Genomic DNA, 10401 nt, shown 5'->3' on the forward strand with positions numbered 1-10401 from the left:
CTCGCGCCCCCCCCGCGCGTGTGCCCTGCGCGTGCTCGCGGCTCCGCGTGAGGGGCGATGCGCGCGCGCGGGAAGAGGGAGGGGGCGCGGCAGTGCGCGGGAAGGGAAGTGGTGCGGTGGGGGGGGGGCGCGGCCCCGCTCCCCGCCGGTGTTTTCCTTCCTGGAAAAGAGAGAAACCGAAAGGCGGCAGCGGGGGCCGGGCCGGGCCGGGCGCTGAGCTCCGCCCCGCGCCGCCGCTCATTGATCCGGAGTTTCGGGGCCGAATCTGACGTGGGTTCCCGGCACCCGCACCGCCCCTTAAAGGAGCCGCGCCGGCAGCGGYGACCGCCGCCGATTCTGCACCGCTGCCCCGCGGGCGGAGCGGAGTGCGGCTCGCTCTGGCCGGCCAGGGTGGAGGGGAGGGTGGAAGAGCGGCCGTTCCGTGTCGCCGTAGCCAAACCGGTGCCGTTGGACAGCGGCGTGGGCCCTTTAAGCGCCGAGCGGCGGTCCCGGGGCGGGCCCCGGCAGCGCAGGAGCTTTGTTCCGCCGGCGCTGGAAGAGCCCCGATCGGGCAGCGCTGCGCGGGTGCAGCGGGTCTGCGGCCGGCCCGGCCCGGTGCCCGTGTTGGAGCTCGATCTGACCCCGCGTTTGGAGCCCGGCCCGGTGCTGCGTTCGGTGCCCGCGCTCCGAGCCCGATCTGACCCCGCATTCGGAACCCGATCTGACCCCGCATTCGGAGCCCGGCCCGGCCCGGTGCCCGCGCTCGGAGCCCGGCGCGGCCGCTCCAGCTCACGGTTTCAGGGATGTGTTTGTATCGCCCGCAGCGGGTGAGACACGTTGGAGCGTGTGGGATTTCCATCCGCGATGGTGTCAGCGCTGGTTTCCRTCTGGCTCCTGGACAATACAGCCCCAGCCCTCATGATGGGACTGGAAGGAGCAGGGGGAAAGTCAAAAWTGCCTCGGTCATCTCTTCGTCCAAATCTCAGATTTCACAGGCAGTTTTTGGTGTCCTGATTGATTTTCAGATGCGCCCACATTCTTGCAAGGCCTGAAAGTGCCTGGGAGCAGAGCTCTGCTTTGTAGCCCTGGCATTGAGAGGCAGAGCTGCCTCTGGAGCCTGCAGGAAGGACTGGGATAGAGTAGGCTCCTCTAACAGATTTGGGGCTCCCGAAAATGGCAGAGGAGGGAATCCAAGCACGGTGATTTTGAAGCAACGCTTAGCTCACATTTGGTGGTTCCTGCCTAAAGCGTGGTGTGCTGGCATCGAATGCAGTGCTGCTTCACCTGCATGGCCAAGAGGCCACGCAGCTCTAGGCACCCTTTAGTCCATTTTGCAAACCAGGACTGGCTCTTTGCAGCCTCTTACAGCTTCATTTTGCCTTTAAACTAAATGAGGGGGAGGGAGGGAAGGTACTACCCCTCCTAGCCTAGCAATCAGTGACCCTTTTTTAATATRGGACCTACTCAGCAATGGATTCATGTTTACTGTCTTCCCTCAGCACAGCTGAACTGCCGGAGTAGAGTTGTTGCTACTCAGAGTCATGGATAGTCCATCAAAGTTGGAAGAGTCTTCCAAGATCATCCAGTCCAACCATCAACCCAGCACTCCTGTACCTCCRAAATCACTAAAATATAACTCAGTGTCAGGTCCAGATGCCTCTTAAGCACTTCAGGGATGATGATTTCACTATCTCCCTGGGCAGCCCCTTCCACTGCCTGATGCCCACCATACAGTGAATTTTTTTTTCCAATATCCAATATTAAAATACCCTGTCTCAGTTTAAGGCCATTTCCTCTCATTTTCTCACTGCAGGCACAGTAGAAGAGASTGGTCCCCTGCTCCTTTCACCCTCCTGTGTGAGAATTGTAGAGAGCAATCAGGTCTCCCCAGAGCCTCCTCAAGACTAAACAACCCCAGCTCYCTCARCCATTCTCCRTAAGACAAGTTTTTTAKACCYTTCACAGTCCAGAAAGTCCCATGATCAGGAAGATATTTGGCCTATATTTTCATTTGTCCAGTTTCATCCAATTAATCCAGCATGTTGTGTACTCCCCTAAACAGCTTTTCTCCTCTGGCTGTGTTTTACACACAGCTATCACTGATTTTCCCAGCCATTACCATCCTTTCTTTTTATCTCCTTTCATTAATCAGTCCCTACAGCCAGTTTATCACTGTCATTGTTCTTCTTTGATACCTATTCAATTTCCTCATCTCACAGAKCCGTACATTTAGGGCCTGATCCTTTGTGAATACAGCCAAAATCCCAGCATTTGTCTCCAAGCAGCTTTAAAGGCTTGTACAAAACCTGTCCCCTGACATGGTTCTGAATCAGGTCTGGTCCTGTGTGTCCTCAGCACTCACTCTTGCAGTGCCGTTGCAATCTGCTTTCCCCCACAGACATTCCAGGGAAGCTGTGTGTCCCAAGTTTCATTTTTCCCCCTGGACTTTCAGCATCTGTTCCTTCTGGGATCACTGATGGCTGCTGTTCCTCACACTTTGATTCATGGCCTTACAAACAGGCTTGATCCTTCTCCTGAAACCTCTCAACTGGTGTGGATGGTTGCAAGTATCTGTCCAAGTTCTGTTTTAGAGCTATTCTCTACCAGCTCCTCCTGTTTGTTTTTTCCACTACTCCACTAAATGTGAGTGCAATGGATGAGAGCTCGAAAAAGTAGGGAAGGAAATGTGTAGAGAGGGCCACAGGCGTGATTGCAGCACCTCCTCAACCACAAGTGAATCCCACTGAAGCTGCTGTGAGAAAGATRGGAAGAAAATGTGGCTGGACAAAACACAGTCCACCCCACCCTGTGCTGTGCCCTTGCCAACAGAAGCAGGCATGCCTCAGCCAGGATGGTGAGATGCTACACAACRACTGCAGAACACCTTTGAACCCTCTGAACAAGGAGGGCCAAACCCTTTGTTGTGTGTTAACATTTCTGCTCTGCCCTTGTTCCTCTGCCCCGATTTCTTGCAGTTCCTCTCATTAGTTTAATCTCTCGAGACATCAGACTTTATGGTCCTGAAGAAAAACGCTGCCCARTTTCCTGGTGTGCAGGGTGCTCCATGATTGCAGGACAGTTCTGGAAAAGTAAGGAGGAAGCTTCTCCAGCTGTCAGCTCCCCTTTAGATCTGTGCCACGTGGAGATTGCACAGAGCAGAAAGGAAGTCCATTAGCTCGTGTTTAACCTTGAACAGGYTCCCAGTGGGTTTCTTTCCCTCTCACCTAGAGGCTGCTGCTTAGCTTATCTCCAGGGAGGTCCCATTCGTTAAAAGCAGGATTTATGATCTGGCAGAGCCGCCTGTCATCAATGCTCCAGCCAGAATTCCCCTAACTTTTGTTCRGCTGGATGGCAGCAACACTAACACCTCACCTCTGAGGTGAGGCCAGGCTCCTGCCTTGCTCAGAGCTCTCCAAAAAAGGGAAAGTGAGTGCTCTGTTGGGGGGCAGCAGCAGGATGAGAAAAGCAATAGACTGAAGTATGTTCTTCTCACAGTGGYCTGAAAAGTCTGGCTTTAGATTGTATTTGTGTTATATTTGCTGGCCTGAAGCGTGTCCCTGAGAACAGAGAAAACCCTGAAGTAAAGGAGACAAACCACCATTCCACCATTTCACTGGGACTTGTAATTTTCTGTCCATAGCAGTGCATCTGCCCAGCAGTTTCCACTGGTTCTCTGCCCCCAACCAGAGGACTGCCAGTGTCTTCCTGCTTGCCCTTGCTCAGCAGCCAGGCTAGGGGCTTTTTCCAGTGTCCCAGAAGGGTGCTGAAGCCTTTTTCCCAGTTAGACACTTGGGTACCTASATCCAGCTGAAAGCCAAGGTTTTCATTCCTTCTTTTGTGTACTGTTTTTCCAGTTTCAGCAGCGTACAGCATCACCTCAGATGTTTGCAATAATCATTGACTTTTATTAAGGAGACTTTGTTCATAGTAGTGTTTTTYCTTTCCTCTTTTTATTTTCAAGSCAGTCATTACTTCCCAGTGCCCCAGTTATCATTAACTAACTCYACTGTTATCTTTTCCTTCCCTTCCTTTCCCCAGCACCACTTAAATGACTCATTTAGTGCTCACTTATTTGCCTCATTTGTATTACTAGTTTTATTTTTGTCTTCCAGTGTTTGAGCAGATTCAAATGTGACTTGATGGCTCTGCTGGCACTACTGAGCCTCAACAGAGATGACTCTTCCAGATGGAGGGACAAAATCAAGCTCTTAAGGAGACAGTAAATTCACAGAACATGCAAGGACATGTTGATGTTAAAATGCAACTGATYTTTTAGTCTTGAAGGCTGAAGGGGAATTTGTGAAGGCTGATACACAGAGGTGCTGTAGAAGTGATCCCCACTGCACATTTAGCACTATGATTCCTCTTTCCCATACCAAGCTGGTTTCTGAAAGCAAATTGTGTTTTATGGGCCCAGTGTGCAACAGTCATGCTGCTTCTCATCGTTAGCAGTAAAAATAGCTTTCACTTCATGTTATCAGGCAAGTYCTTTTTCCAAGATTCAACCAGGTTTCTTGTGGTAGAAGTCCCAAATATCTGACTTTTTAGGAATAGTTATGAAGCAGCATTAGAGTAAGAAATGCTATATCCATTTTATTTGCATTCTTGCAAATTGGTTCATCTAAGATTCTCATCTTCTTTGAGATTCCATGGTCTGGCTCTGTGAATAGGATTTGCACCAGTATAATGATTTTGATAAAAAGTTTGTTTTGATTTGATTTGTTTTTAAGTCAACATAGCAGTACCTGTGCATTTTGATATAAAGGTACCTCTACAGTTTTTTAATGCACTTATGTAGCTTTACCATTTCAGAAACCCACAAGAGCCAAAATAGAAATGCAAAAATCCAGGTATGACACCGATTCATGCAGCAGCAAATGTGTGTAAAAGAAAATAACGCTGAACATCATTCTTGATGGTCTGAGCCATGTCATCCTCACACATTGTCACATACTCTGTTATCTTGAATCATCTGGTGTATCGCTTCTGTAAACAGGAGAAAAAGTCTTGTCTTGCTCCAAGTGTGAGCATTGTGTTCGAGAAAGGGGAAGGGAAATTCTGAGAGACAAGTTTATGGTCATGTTTGAGATGTGGACTCCATTGCACAAGTCACTGCCTAGACACGTGCTGACAGTGCTGCTCCTGGCACACAGGCTCAAGTTGTGGCATGTGAAGATGAGGCAGTGAGCGGCCCTGACAGAGCTCCTGGGAGCTCCAGGGACACAAAGCTAGCAAAAGCTAAACCTGACTGTCAGGTTAGCCCGAAGTGCGTGGGACCATGGGCCCCTCTCGTGTCACCGTGGAACAGTCCTGTGGCACCACGAGGTGGTCACAGCCGAGTCCTTTTCTGCCTCTCCTGGTATTTTGGTTGCAGTGTGGTGCCACAAAGCAAAACTTGCAGGGCTGAGAGTGTAAAAGATGTAAAAGTATCCCATCTCACAGTGCTGTGCTGTGCAGGTGACAGCACAGCCTCTCTGACCGTGCCTTTGGTGCCGTGAAAAGGCACAGGAATACATCATCTGTACGTTCATCCAYGTGTGTCCTGTGTTCAAAGCCAGCTCAGTCTCCCAGACTGTGGTGCAAACAGATGGAGACTGACAAGGATACCCTACAGTGGAATCCTGTGGTCCCTCAAAGGYACAGATGCAGTTTCTCCCCTCAGCTCATGCTGGCAGCATCCCTTGCTTACCTTCAAAGAGACTGGAGGCTGGGCCATGTGCTGCTCCTTGCCCTGCCACTACCAAATCCTACCCCTGCAGAWTGTGTGGAAGGGCCAGCAGGCATGCAAGGCCCAAGGAGTAAGAGCAGGGCACCTCTGCCTTTGGCTGGAGATGGACAAGCTGGRCAGGCTACATCACAGGCTCTTGGGAGGAGGGAGAGCAGCCCCTGAGCCTGGGAGGAGCAGGGTGGGGAAGGGCAGTAGGAGGAAGCTGTAGAGGAGCTGGGGTAACAGGCTGGGCTGCAAAACCTCCCCACTCAACCTACTTCAGCAGGGCTGCTTGTTTAAGTGGAATTTAAATCTCTGCAGATATGAGAGGAACTTCCTGGCATCACCCAAAGACGGGCAGGGCTGTGCTGCTCGGGGTCAGGCACGGGCACAGCCAGAGCAGGGAACGAGGTCCTTGATGCCACCGAGAAATTGCTATGGATGTGGGCTCATCATTTCTGTAAAGCACCACTAAATAAGGGAAAGCATAAAAKGTTACCAGAAATAGGATTTTTGGAGGACAGTTCTGCCAAGCACTAGATGCCCAGCTCCCAATTTCACATACAAGCCATTACCTTTGTGATTTGTTCTTTCACAATCCAGAACAGTAGGTATTTACGGTATGTGAGTATTTACAACCTCTTGAATTCAAAATAAGGAGTTAGTTGCTTCTTACCTCAAAATTACAAGATTTTGAGGGGAAAAATGACTTTGGAAAATTTCTTAAATTATATGTGTGTGCATTTTCTTACCTTGCCTCCTGATTTTGTCTTGTAAAGTACATGTTTTCAAACTCCTCCCACAAATTTTGAATGCTGAAAAGCTTTTCTTCTCTTTCATTCCTTCTTCTTTCTTCTCTATCATTTTTCTCTATCCCTTCTTGTCTTTCCACCTGTCCAAGAAAATTAAGAAGCAATAAAATACATTATGTAACTCTAGGTAAAAGTAAAAAAATCATCAAGCTATACTCTGTTACTGTAAAACATTTTCAACAAAAATAAAGAAAAAATTGAAATGCAAGGGACAGAGTTCAATTTCTGTGTCAGAGAAGTCCAAATTGATTTAYGTCTGGCAGGTACTATAGTTGATTTTTACTTCTCCAATTCTRTCWCCTCGGCTGTGGAGGTGAAGGAAASTTTTCTAAAAACCCAATMCYCTYTATTAGTAATATTTTCTCAKGCTCACCACTCCCTCCCTCCTTTYTCAGCATCATTTTCTCCACAGGGTGACAGGATTACAGCTGTCGTGCCCGTTCCAAGTTGTRGTGCACRCTCTGTCATCTATGTCATTGTACTTTGTATCACTCTGTATCTTGCTGGCAGTAAAAAAGTGACACAAATTGTTTTCGTGCCAGATAAAAAATTGTCTAATAGATTTAATGCTCATAGCCTAATGTGAGGAATAATATTATATGAGCAACAGCAGTCAATCTGCTCATAATGGTATTGTGTCCCCTGGTATTGCTGGGGGAGAAAAATTGAGCCTGTGGAAGCTCAGCACCTTTCTGAGCAGCTCTGCAGACTCTGGTGCCAGGGCTTACAGCAYTGTGACCACACAGCTGCAAAGCCAGCGGGCTGATGTGAAAACTCAACTTGGAAATGGAAAAGGAAATGGAAACTTAGCTCAAGGCTGGGAGTTGTGTGTGCTCAGCAAATGGTACAATGAAACCCTGGCAGCTGAAAAAAAAAAAATAGCAACGTGAGTACAGCTTGTTGCACAGAATTGTGATTTATCTGCTTTTCTTTTCAATAGTTCCAGTGGCATCATGATGTAGGATTTTATAGCCWATTAAATCATGCCTGACGTTTATGGATGTAGTTTAGAGTGCATGCATTATGGAGAGTTAGTAACCTCTCCACGGCTGAGCAGCAGTTTCCACTCAGAGGTCTCACTCCATCCTCACATTCTTTTATACATTGAGCTCAGACAMAACCAAATACACTCCAAAGAAAAAGATTTTGTGAAGAATACAGAAGATAAACAGTTTTTCTGTTCCCATTGTGCTTGGTTTGTCCTGATCTGAAACGGCCTTAATTTCTGCTGCTGCCTCCCATTCCCAAAGGACAGTGCCACCCAGAAGAGTTGACCACAGCTTCTGCAGGCACTGCACATTCTGCCACCTCCACCACAGCAACCAGATCACCCTCTCCMAGGAGACAGGGAGCAATCAGCCCGGGCTGCTGATGGTTCTCTCCGGTGCGTGTAGGGAGTGGCGTCATTAGGACCGGAAACTTCAGCTGACCCCAATATTAGCTGAGGTGGGTGGATCTGTGTGCCTGACCTGGTTTGTCTCTCTCACAGTGGTGGGATCAGCAGTGCTGCCCACCCAGCACRGAGTTCACTGCCCCTTCCCAGCCTCGAGGGTGGACAGCAGCTCACTGGGCTGGCCCTGCAGCCGCTGTCTGCACCSTCTGTCTGGGGTTGCACCCATTGGGGCAGGCTGAGAGGGCACCCAGGAAGAAGCAGCAGGGAGGGCAGCTTGAACAAGTACTGTCAGCTGTAGAGAAAGGGAAGAGCAGGGCAGTGGGTGAGGATGGAAAAGGCAGTTGAGAAGAGGACCAGGGTTTTTGTTYGAGAGGCTTTGCCAGCAATTCCAGGGGGGCAGAGAGAGGGAGAAAGCGATCAGATAGTGGCTAGAGGTGATCCCAATGGAATTCAGGGGAATTCAGCCTCCTTGCCTGTTGCCCTGCAGCCARGGAGACTCCTCTGTGTCAGAGGACTTTGTGACCAGGAGAAAGGAAGACACTTCCATGTGCCAGGGCCTGAGCTAAGTGCAGATTGCAGTGGTCACAACTACCACTGCAAGAGATAAAGACACGTTTCACTCTCAGATATCATCTTACAAGCRCTAATTAAGTTTTTATGACATCCATGTGAGGCAAGCACACGAGCACTGCTCCTRTTTTAAAGCTGGGACAGGAGAGAGGGTGAGTACCCTGCTGAAGGCCGAGTGCTGACTCAGTGGCACTGCCACCATCACCAACCAGGAGCTCCTGGTCCCCAGCCTGGCCCATGAACCACAGCAGCCTCCCTGCCAAGAGAAGAAAGTGAGCTGATTTTTCAAGTGCTTTGATGAGAGAAGGAAGGTTAGAAACAGCCTGAGGATGTTTCTAGAGGAAGTGTCAGGGCTGCAGTAGAGTTTTGGAGGAGGGGGCAGGAAAGGGATGGTGGTGAAGGAACTTTTGATACAAACGGTTATGAAGGGCAAGGCAGTGGCAAATCAAAACCCAATGATGGGAGGAAAATGAGTCAATAGACAAAGTAGATTTTCTTAAGAGACGCCTATGGGAGAGGACAGAGGTAACAGCAGCAGTAGAAAGAGCAGCAAATGGGAGGGATAAAMAAACCACAGCGACAGTGAGCACAGCAGCCTTTGAAAGTATCAGGAGACATAAAAAAAATGCCACCAAACAACAGAGCCTGGGCAATTCCAATCACACCACTATCCCTTCACAGCAGCTGGAGATCTCAGAGCCCTCCAAGAGCATCATTCCTTTGTTTCACCTCTGGGACAACTGAGGCTCAGAGCAGTGAAGTCACCTGCCCACGGTCACACAGCAAGGCCAACACATTATTCTGCTTTAARCTGTTGCAGTAAATGCAGGGAAGTAAAACAGACAGGGGCACACAGTTCTCAGCAGCATAGGAAAGAAAAAGACCAGATGTCAAGACTGGAAAAGACCAGAAAAAGATTGATGCCAACAGCCCAAGTTTATTTTTTTATGGTTCTAGAATATATAATATCAAGTAAAATGACATTTGGAAGCTGTGAGCTAGCRTTAGTGTGGTTTGTGCCCCACAACAATTAATCCCTTCCGTTTTCCAACTTTCAGAAAAATTAAGGTAACGATTAGTAGCTACAATTACRAAAATKGAGAGAYGTRTATRCCATTTCACAACACTAAATATTGTTACATTCCTAAAGTCCTTAGAGATAGAAGAGAATAGGATGGACTAGAATAGGAAAGGACCTGCAGTCGAAAGAAAAGACCTGGAAGCTGCATATGACCACTGTCCTGGTGGGATCATTTGTTTGTGATAGTTACGTGCCACAGCAGAGAAACTGTATGCCTGACAGCCTGTGGCTGCCACATCTAAAGGAGTATTCTCTGAGAAAGTAGAAGCTCAGAAAATTGTCACCAGCACTGATTTGAGGCAGCACAATGTTTTTAGGGCATAGGAAAGTGAGATGTTTTTGTAAAAGTTCCTCTTCATTTAAAAATCTTCACCTTTCTCCACCTCTTTTTCCTCATAAGAAATCAAGAAATGCAGCTATTTTTCTGCCGTGGTTTGAGGAGGACACAGTGGTAGGAGCTGTGCAGTGCTACCACCCTCTGGCCACTGCCAACAGCACCGTGTTCAATCTGCAGGAGCACCCTGAGCTCCATCCTCTGCCTTGCACACCTCTGGGAGACAAACTCTGCCTTTCAGTGCACCCAGAGAAGAGASACAGTGATTTCACCTTCTGATGCAGCTCTACACAATGCCTTTTTGGGCTGCTTGTTATGGTAAAGAGATCTCATCTGGATGAAGGATGCAAAGGTCAAACACTTCCAGATGTGTTGGTCCTCCACTGGTCCAGCTCACTCCAGGCAATTGCAGATCTCCTCCAACAGAAACATTCTATTCTATTCTATTCTATTCTATTCTATTCTATTCTATTCTATTCTATTCTATTCTATTCTATTCTATTCTATTCTATTCTATTCTATTCT

At 48.4% G+C, this 10401-nt stretch overlaps 1 long non-coding RNA gene across 2 annotated transcripts in view; it reads right to left on the reverse strand.

Annotated features, from left to right (window-relative positions):
- Nucleotides 1–5500: 5500 nt before the first annotated feature.
- The window catches only part of LOC130577838 (uncharacterized), a 13423-nt gene continuing 8522 nt past the window's right edge, over nucleotides 5501–10401 (reverse strand). Inside the window, exons 3-4 of one of the 2 annotated variants that reach the window (XR_008965814.1) lie at nucleotides 6439–6578; nucleotides 5501–6157 (exon numbers count right to left, since the gene is read on the reverse strand). This is a non-coding gene — a long non-coding RNA (uncharacterized LOC130577838). Of the gene's footprint in view, nucleotides 6579–10401 lie in introns of both variants that reach the window. The other variant, XR_008965815.1, reaches the window with a different exon arrangement.

This window comes from Malurus melanocephalus, unplaced genomic scaffold (genome assembly GCF_030028575.1).
Source record: "Malurus melanocephalus ecotype Western Australia unplaced genomic scaffold, MMel_1.1 scaffold_197, whole genome shotgun sequence".
Lineage (NCBI taxonomy): Eukaryota > Metazoa > Chordata > Aves > Passeriformes > Maluridae > Malurus > Malurus melanocephalus.